An 11,045-nucleotide genomic window follows, 5' to 3' on the forward strand; every position below is an offset into this window, starting at 1 on the left:
AAAATAACAAACAAAAATTTTAAAAATCTAAAATTTCACTGTAACTGGATATATAATTCGTGGCAGTTATACCAACTATAAAACTATTATTACATTATTGAGTGTGCACATATTTTTGTTCAATTAAAATTTCAAAACATATTGAAAAAATAGGTACTTATGGAGTGATCTCATATTAGTTGCAGAGTTATTCAGGGAAATTCTAATATGCATATTCAACTCAAATCATAGGATAAAGCAAAAGAGGAATATAACCATTGTACTAGGGAGGCAGTCCTACTAAACGAAAGCATGCCTGAGAGTTTTCATGAGACAAAAGCCATGCTCTTCTTTCAGTGTTTATTATTCTAGACTATTCCATAGACTGAACACCACTGATGTTTAAAATGAAGTACTATGAATTTATAATTTACAAATAAATAATTTTATGTACTTTGGCAATATTCATTTATATAAATAAATACACATATGTATGTGTGTATATATGTGTGTGAATATATTACAAGGATGTTTACACAAAGCTAACTTCAATGTGTTTTATTAGTGACAGAAGGAATTCCAAGAATTATTTTGATTATGCATAATGTTTTCCTTATTCACCAACTTGGGATGCAAACCATTTATATATGTTATCTTTTTTCTTTAGCAGTGATGCATAACAGACAACCTGGAAAATAGTTATCTTAAGCATAACCACTTACTTTGTGTTCATAGATATATGGTTCAGCTGCATCTCTGCTTGACTCTGGTAGGTTTTAAGGTGATCGGTTAGACGTATACCCAAGCTGTGGGTTCACCCTAAATATGTTCCATGTGTCTCAACATTTCAGGGCTCAAGAAAAAAAAAAAAAACACTGTATCTTGGACGTGAAACTTTTATATATGTGTACAGGAGCACAAGAGAAAACAAACTGATCAATGCAAGAGCATATAGCCTCTGTAGCCTCTGTTTGGATATGTTCATGTGTCATATTCCCTAACACTGTTTTAGGCAAAGTGAGTCATATTGCCAAATTCAACCTCCAAAGAGTAGTGAAATAAAGTACTCCCAAAGAAAAAACTAAAGACAATCAATATTTTTGAACCATAAGAAAGAGCTATCACACTAGGTAAGTATGATTTCATTGCAACTGAAATTTCCTTGTGAAATCTCACATGCAAAGACACAGATAGGCTCAAAATAAATTGATAGAGGAAGACTTACCAAGCAAAAGGAAACAAAACAAAACAAAACAAAAAAAAAGCAGGGGTTGCAATCTAGTGTCTGACAAAACAAACTTTAAACAAACAAAGATCAAAAAAATAAATGAAGAAGGGCATTACATAATGGTAAAGGGATCAATGCAACAGGAAGAGTTAACTATCCTAAATATATATGCACCCAATAAAAGAGCATCTAGATCCATAAAGCAAGTTCTTAGAGACCTACAAAGAGACTGAAACTCCCACACAATAATAGTTGGAGACTTCAATTCCCCACTGTCAATATTAGACAGATCAACAAGACAGAGGAGTAACAAGGATATTCAACACTTGAACTCATCTCTGGACCAAGCAGACCTAATAGATATCTGCAGAATTCTCCACCCCAAATCAACAGTATATACACTCTTCTCATCACCACATAGCATTTATTCTATAATTAACCACATAATCAGTAGAAAAAAACTCCTCAACAAATGAAAAATAACAGAAATCATAACAAGAGCAAACAAATTCAAAATACAGCTGAAGACAAGAACTAAGATCAGAGCAGAACTGAAGGAGACAGACACACAAAAAATCCTTAAAAAAATCAATGAATCGAGGAGCTTGTGTTTTGAAAACATTAACAAAATAGACATATCTCTAGCCAGACTAATAAAGAAGAAAAGAGAAAAGAATCAAATAAATAAAATAAAAAATGATAAAGTGGATTTCACCACTGATTCCACAGAAATTCAAACTACCATCTGAGAATATTATACAAACCTCTACTCAAATAAACTAGAAATTTTAGAAGAAATGTATAAATTCCTGGACAAATGCACCCTCCCAGGACTAAACTAGGAAGAAGCAGAATTCCTGAATAGACCAATAACAAGTTCTGAAATTGAGGCAGTAATTAATAGCCTACCGCCACCACCACCACCACCACCACCACCAACAACAACAACAACAACAAAACAGAACCAGATGGATTTATGGCCGAATTCTATCAGAGTTACAAAGAGGAGCTGCTACCATTTCTTCTAAAACTGCTCCAAACACTGGAAAAAGAGAGACTCTTTCCTAACTCATTTTATGAAGCCAGCATCATCCTGATTGCAAAACCTGGCAGAGACACAACAAAAAAAGAAATTTCAGGCCAATATCCTTGATGAACATTGATGCAAAAATTCTCAGTGAAATAATGGCAAACTGGATCCAGCAGTACATTAAAAAGCTTATCCAACACAACTAAGTTTGCTTAATCCCTGGGATGCAAGGCTGGTTCAACATATGCAAATCAATAAACGTAATCCATCACATAAACAAAATCAATGGCAAAAACCAAACGATTATCTCAATTGATGCCAAAAAGTCCTTTGATAAAATGCAACACTGCTTCATGCTAAAAACACTCAATACATTAGGTATTAATGGAATGTATCTCAAAATAATGAGCTATTTATGACAAACCCACAGTCATTATCATACTGAATGGAGAAAAGCTGGAAGCATTCTCCTTGAAAATGGCAAAATACAAGGATACCCTCTTTCAGCACTTCTATTCAACATAGTATTGGAAGGTCTGGCCAGGACAATCAGGCAAGAAAAAGAAACAAAGAGTAATTAGGAAGAAAGGAAGTCAAATTATTGATGCTTGCAGATGATATGATTGTATATTTAGCATACTCCATTTTCTCAGCCCCAAAACTCCTTAAGCTGGTAAGCAACTTCAGCAAAATCTCAGTATACAAAATCAATGTGCAAACATCACAAGCATTCCTATATAACAAGAACAGACAAACAGAGAGTCAAATCATGAGTGAAATCCCATTCACAATTGTTACAAAGAGAATAAAATACCTAGGAATACAACTTATAAGTGATTTGAAGGATCTCTTCAAGGAGAACAAACCACTGCTTAAGAAAATAAGACAGGATACAAACAAATGAAAGAACATTCCATGCTCATGGATAGGAATAATCAATACTGTAAAAATGGCCATAAGCCCAAAGTGTTTTATAGATTAAATGCTATTCCCATTAAGCTACCATTGATTTTCTTCACAGAATTAGAAAAAACTGTTCTAAATTTCATATGAAACCAAAAAAGAGCCCATATAGACAAGACAATCCTAAGCAAAGAGAATAACACTGGAGGCATCATGGTACTTGACTTCAAACTATACTACAAGGTCACAGTAACAAAAACAGTATGGTACTGGTACCAAAACACATATATAGACCAATGAAACAGAATAGAGGCCTCAGAAATTCCACCACGTATCTACAACCATCTGATCTTTGACAAACCTGACAAAAACAAACAACGGGGAAAAATTTTCCCTATTTAATAAATGGTGTTGGGAAAACCGTCCAGCCATATGCAGAAAACATAAACTGGGCCCGTTCCTTATACCTTCTACAAAAATTAACTCAAGATGGATTAAAGATTTAAACATATGACCTAAAACCATAAAAATCCAAGAAGAAAACTTAGGCAATACCATTTAGGACATAGGCATGGGAAAAGACTTCATGACTAAAACACCAAAAGCAACAAAACCAAAATTGGCAACAACTTTGCCAACAAAAGCCAAAATTGACAAATGGTATCTAATTAAACTGAAGAGCTTCTGCATAGCAAAATAAACTATCATAAGAGTGAACAGGCAACCTACAGAATGGGAAAAAATTTTACAATCTATCCATCTGACAAAGACTCATATTCAGAATCTACAAAGAGCATAAACAAATTTTCAAGAAGAAAAACCAAACAACCCCATCAAAAACAGACACTTTTCAAAAGAAGACATTTATGTGGTAAACAAACATATGAAAAAAAGCTCATAATCACTAGTCATTAGAGAAATGCAAATCAAAACCACAATGGGATACCATCTCACTCCAGTTAGAATGGCGTTCATTAAAAAGTCAGGAAACAACCGATGCTGGGGAGGATGTGGAGAAATAGGAACACTTTTACACTGTTGGTGGGAGTGTAAATTAAATTAGTTATTAAACTAGTTCAACCATTGTGGAAGACAGTGTGGCAATTCCTCAAGGATCTAGAACTAGAAATACCCCTTGACCCAGCAATCTCATTACTGGGTATATACCCAAAAGATTATAAATCACTTTACTATAAAGACACATGCACATTTATGTTTATTGCAGCACTAGTAACAATAGCAAAGATTTGGAACCCACTGAAATGCCCATCCGTGATAGATTGGATAAAGAAAATGTGACACATGTACACCATGGGATACTATGCAGCTATAAAAAAAGAATAAGTTCATGTCCTTTCCAGGGACATAGATGAAGCTGGAAATGATCATTCTCAGCAAACTAACACAGGAACAGAAAACTAAACACTGCATGTTCTCACTCATAAGTGGGAGTTGAACAATGAAAACATATAGACAGGGAGAGAAACATCACACACTGGGGCCTGTTATGGAGTGGGGAGCAAGGGGAGGGATAGCATTAGGAGAAATATCCTAATGTAGATGATGGGTTGATGGGTGCAGCAAAACATCATGGCACATGTGTACCTATGCAACAAAGCTACACCTTCTGCACATGTATCCCAGAACTTAAAGTATAATAATAACAAAAATCCTGCAATATTATTTTTATGATTCTAGTAAGAATCATATTATTCATTAAAAAATTAGGGAAAAGTTAGATTTCAGATATATTTGTATTATATTTTTCCCAAACTTAGGCTTATTTGATGTCAGAATTTTAATGAGATTTTAACAGCTTTTTATAACTTATTTGCATTGTTTTAACTTGTGACAAAGAATGTTAAATAAGTTGTTTGTTAGAGATTTCAACACATACCATGATTTGGTCTGCTAATTAGCATTATAGAAGCAGAAGTGCTGAAATTTCATAGATGTGTTATTTATAGAGAATTTAAATTTATTCAGAGTAAATTTGTTTACTATTAACTGTTCTTTGCAGAAAAAGTATTGCTATAGCTATATTTAATGAGATCCATAAATCATAACTAATGGACTATGACTCAGATTACCATCAATTTATGATGCTAAGATATGGACTTAGGCATCTATCTTTCTATGACTAGTTAAGTATGGGTTGAAATATTTATAGATGAGAAGAATAGCTTTAATTTTTTAAAACAACAGCAATAGAATGTTATATGTCTCTTTCTTCTGTTTGGTTCATAAATATTGATGTAATAAACACTGCTGATCAAAACTGGGAAATGAAAATATGCAGACAGGAGAGCATGTTAACCTAGAAAACTTAGCTAACAAAAAAACGAAGAGAAAAAAAGGTCTGGGGATGAGGAAGATGAAGACAGAAAAAAAAAATATGTGTATGATTGCTTCACTAATCACATCAGTGCCCTATGCCTAGCAGCTAGTAACACTCAGGTCTTTGGTAGTACACCAAAGCCTATACCACACTAGTACACAAATTCTTGGATCATCATAATGCTTGCACTCTTAATAGCTAAAATGTGAATATCTTCAGTTTTGCTAAAAGGAGTGCATTTTAAAACATGACTAATATGATATTTTCTTTTATATATTTTAATATTTTATAATTTTCTCCTATTTTTAGACTTTTCTACCACCATGATAACTAAAGATATGTTCAGCTACTATGACAGTTCACCCAAAATCTAAAGTGCTTGATGAGGGACAGATCTTATTCCTTCTCTTTCTTTTCCTGTACATGTGATATGATAATTGATTAATGTCTTATTGATAGTTATTTAGATGTTTTTCTAGCTTTTCCTTTTATTGTCATATTGATTGTACATGGCTAGCTGGTTTGCATGTATATATTGCAGCAATGATGAGAGTGTGGCAAACATTATTGAATAAATGCTAAATATCAAATAAGTACTTTCCTATCTTCTCTTGCAATTAGGGTAACTCCATTCTAAACATCAGACTTAACTTAAAATCTGTTGGGCAGATTTTAAGTAAGATACTTTACTTTCTGAGAGATGTCATTGGTGTGCTGCTGTTCCATCCTCCTTCTTCCTTCCTGGAATGCAGATTTTAAATCTTCAGATTAATTGGGCATACTGAAAACATGAAGAAACAAGTGCAAGGAGAAAAATACAATATACTATTGATGTCACAAAAGAATGAGAAAAAATCTTGAAACTGATCGGAGTTTGAACTAATTTACCAACACTAAATATTGCCTATGTCCAATTATCTGAAGAAAACATAAATCCCTACGTTTTTAGGCATGATTTATCAAGTTTTCAATTCCTTGCTGCCAAAAACATGTCTACATTACATGGACTATTTATGTAGAGTAAATGGTAGCAGATAATTTTCTCATCAAAAAGTATATATATATACATACACACACACATATATATATATATATTTAACTAAACTATAATTATTAGCACCAATTTTTCTACAAAGAGTTATTCAAACTCAACACCCTACCAACAGGAAATGGAAATGCTTGTTTTCTTGCAACATCTCTCTAATATAAAATGACATAGTTTATGTATTCACTATAATTTATTAAGTTCTTACCAGGTGCGTGGCACTGTGCTAATTATATGGATGGGAAATTAAAAACGATATGGTCCATACCTTCCATGTTTCTTATTTTATTTACATAATTTAATATTTTTCTTAATGAATCCTGGAAAACTAGTTTGGCCTTAGTATTTCATATTTTGCGTTACTCCTGTGATTGGGATCAAAGGAGAGTATAGGAAGAAGTTTAAAGAACAGATTCTGGAATTAATCTGCTTGGGCTTAGAATCTTGTAGCTACTAATAGTTATGCAGTGATAGCTCATTTAAATTTCATGAGCCTCCGTTTTCTCACCTGCACAGTGGGGATTTTAAGAGTGACTATCACAACGCCTATGAATTTTAAGCATCTAGAAGAGGGTCTGTCTAAAGTTACTTGATAGTGTCATAAGATTTTAATATATTTTTAAATTTGTATGTATTTTTACACATATTAGAAATCTTATACGAATTTTTGTGTAATTGTCCTATTGAAATGTGTACTGCTTACAGAATGTTTGTTGACACTATAGTGTTTCTAAATATTTCCATATTATCTGAAAATAATCATGTTATCTATTTCTTTCCAGTATTTATATTTCTGATCTTTGTCTTGTCTAGTAAAATTAACTAGAATTTTCAGAACAATATTATAAGTATTATGTTACAAGGGTACCTAACTGAAATACTGTTTCACCTATTTTAACTCTGTTATTACTGTTAAAAGACACTCCTGATACACTGCAATCTTTTTTGCAAAGCCTAATTTATTATCTAGTGAGCTTATTTTTAATCACATTTTTAATAAATTGTCACTTTTCTTTTATATGTTTTAGAACATAAAATTTCTGTTTTCAGAAATAAAATGACTGTTGTATGAAAAGTTTTTATGGCCTTCTTCCAGAATGCTTCCTGCTTATCCATCTTAATATCTGCATCTGTTCTTTCTCCCTCTTTAGATTTTATTACATTTTATTTCTTGTCATTTCTTGCTGTAATTTTTTTACATAGCTTCTATATCTTTAAAAAATCTTGTTCATTATATAGAACTAATTAGCTTTCATTCAATTTATTAATTAAATTATTAATTTAAATTAACTTTTTGTGCAAAATTAATCTTTGCCTACAAAAGGTTAATATTTAGTTCTTCTACATACACAGTAATATTGTGTGTGAATTTTTTTTCTGAACTGTGTTTAGCAAGGCCTATGTGGGGAAACAAGGTCAGTGGAACAATCAGTCTTCTCTCTTTCAGGCATCTATTGCCATTGATAATACTGCATAAAAAGCCTGGTGAAAACTTACTGTATTAAAATATCGCTTCTTCTCCGAGTAAACACCAAATGGCGGATGACGCCAGTGCAGCGGGTGGAGGGCCCGAAGGCCCTGTTGGCCGTGGTGGCCCTGGGTTGGGGAACCGCGGTGGCTTCCGCGGAGGTTTCGGCAGTGGTATCTGGGGCCGGGGCCCAGGCCGTGGGGCTCCTGGAGGCAAGGCCGAGGATAAAGAGTGGATGCCCGTCACCAAGCTGGGCCGCTTGGTCAAGGACATGAAGATCAAGTCCCTGGAGGAGATCTACCTCTTTTCCCTGCCCATTAAGGAATCTGCGATCATTGACTTTTTCTTGGGGGCCTCTCTCAAACACGAGGTTTTGAAGATTATGCCGGTGCAGAAGCAGACCCGGGCTGGCCAGCGCACCAGGTTCAAGGCCTTTGTTGCTATCGGGGACTACAATGGCTACCTCGGCCTGGGTAGTAAGTGCTCCAAGGAGGTGGCCACCTCCATCCGTGGGGCCATCATCCTGGCCAAACTCTCCGTTGTTCCCGTGCGCAGAGGCTACTGGGGAAACAAGTTCGGCAAGCCCCACACCGTCCCTTGCAAGGTGAAAGGCGACTGCGGCTCGGTGCTGGTGCGCCTCATCCCTGCACCCAGGGGCACTGGTATGGTCTCAGCGCCTGTGCCCAAGAAGCTGCTCATGATGGCTGGTATTGATGACTGCTACACCTCAGCCCGGGGCTGCACTGCCACCCTGGGCAATTTCGCCAAGACCACCTTGGATGCCATCTCTAAGACCTACAGCTACCTGACCCCTGACCTCTGGAAGGAGGCTGTATTTACCAAATCTCCCTATCAGGAATTCACTGACCACCTTGTCAAGATCCACACCAGAGTCTCCGTGCAGCGGACACGGGCTTCAGCTGTGGCTACAACATAGGGTTTTTATACAAGAAAAATAAAGTGAATTAAGCCAGAAAAAAATAAAATAAAATAAAACATCGCTTGAACCCAGGAGGCGGGGGTTGCAGCGAGCCGCTATTGCACTACTGCACTCCAGCCTGGTGACAGAGCGAGACTCCATCTCAAACAAACAAACAAACAAACAAACAAAATGTATTTATCCTACTGTTACATAGTTTGGCAATTTGTTTTCACCTCAGTTTGGCCTGCCTGACTTCAACTGGGCTATCATGCATCACCTGCTAGGTTCGCTGGGGCTCACTAAAGTGTCTAAAATTGCTTTATCATTTACAACTTATTTTTTCTTCAACAGGTTACCCTCATCTTAATCATATGGTAGTCACCATATTCTAAAGAAGAAGGTTGAATCCCAGTTCAAAGAATTGGGAAATAGACAACACTTTTTGATGGGAGAAACTGCACATGAAGGTACAAGGATAATTGCAGTTATTTTTACAAATAATTTAACCATATCTTACTCATAAGAAGTAGACTTCATTTACAGTAGATTTCATTTTGCAATTTTTTTTCATTTATTTTCTCATATGTAATTTAAAGTATTTGAGTCATGTAGAGTTTCATTTCAAAATAACCAGATAAAATTTTTTATAATTTGGAAATTTTAACACTACTACTTGTTTGATATATAAATGTTGATTTGAGCTTTCCCATATGTTTGAAACACATTACCACATCACTAGTTGTTAGACATTTCAACACCTAAATGCCTGTATAATTTTAATTTGATTAGTCAGTGTGGCAACTAAATACCTGGCCACCTCCCAGGTATTCATGAGACTACATGCAGATTGTCAAAAACAAACAAACAAACAAACCAAAAAAAAGCTAACAGTATTCACATTTGGTTAGTACATACACTGGAACTTGCTGAAGGAGCATACTTTCCTTTTTTTTAACCAACAGTAAATAAGCACATTTTGTTGATGATTCATAGGCTTTGGGAATGACTGTTTCTACCTCTGCAACCACTAAGTGTGTTCTGAGCTGGTGAGAAGCTATACACTTAAAAATCCCTTTGGACTAATTCCCCTGTCCCTGTTCCCACATCCCAACATTGCCACCAGATGCATCCGACCACACTCCAAATTTCTCTCTAGCAAATATTTGGAACATTATTGGCTGCAATAAAATTTGAATTTAATTTATAGTCCATACATTTGAATTTGTGTCTAAATGCATACATATGCATTTAGAGAAAAGAGACTAATAAATTCCATCTTTGATGCCAAGAATAAAATAAAATTATTATTATTTTCTTTATTACAGTTTAAGTTTTAGGGCACGTGTGCACAGCGTGCAGGATTGTTACAAAGGTATACATGTGCCATGTTGGTTTGCTGCACGCATCAACTCGTCTTTTACATTAGCTTTTCCTCCTAATGTTATCCCTCCCCCAGACACCCACCCCCTGACAGGCCCCAGTGTGTGATGTTCCCCATCCTGTGTCCATGTGTTCTGATTGTTCAACTCTTGCCTGTGAGTGAGAACATGTGGTGTTTGGTGTTCTGTCCTTGTGATAGTTTACCAAGAATTATGGTTTCCAGCTTCATCCGTGTCCCTGCACAGGACATGAACTCATCCTTTTTTATGGCTGCATAGTATTCCATGGTGTATACATGCCACATTTCTTAATCTGGTCTATCATTGATGGACTTTTGGGTTGGTTCCAAGTCTTTGCTATCATGAATAGTGCTGCAGTAAACATATGTGTGTATGTGTCTTTATATTAGCATGATTTATAATCCTTTGGGTATATACCCAGTAATGGGATCACTGGGTCAAATGGTATTTATAGTTCTAGATCCTTGAGGAATTGCCACACTGTCTTCCACAATGTTTGAACTAATTTACACTCCCCTCAACAGGGTAAAAGCATTCCTATTTCTCCACATCTTCTCCAGCATCTGTTGTTTCCTCACTTTTTAAAGAGCGCCATTTTAACTGGTGTGAGATGGTATCTCATTGTGGTTTTAATTTGCATTTCTCTAATGACCAGTTATGATGAGCATTTTTTCATATGTCTGTTGGCTGCATAAATGTCTTCTTTTAAGAAGTGTCTGTTCACACCCTTTC

General features: G+C 35.4%; 1 pseudogene; it reads left to right on the forward strand.

Moving 5' to 3' along the window:
* Positions 1-8,035: 8,035 nt before the first annotated feature.
* LOC700745 (small ribosomal subunit protein uS5 pseudogene) lies at positions 8,036-8,928 on the forward strand (annotated as a pseudogene).
* Positions 8,929-11,045: the final 2,117 nt, after the last annotated feature.

This window comes from Macaca mulatta, chromosome 7, assembly GCF_049350105.2.
Source record: "Macaca mulatta isolate MMU2019108-1 chromosome 7, T2T-MMU8v2.0, whole genome shotgun sequence".
NCBI classification, from domain to species: Eukaryota; Metazoa; Chordata; class Mammalia; order Primates; family Cercopithecidae; genus Macaca; species Macaca mulatta.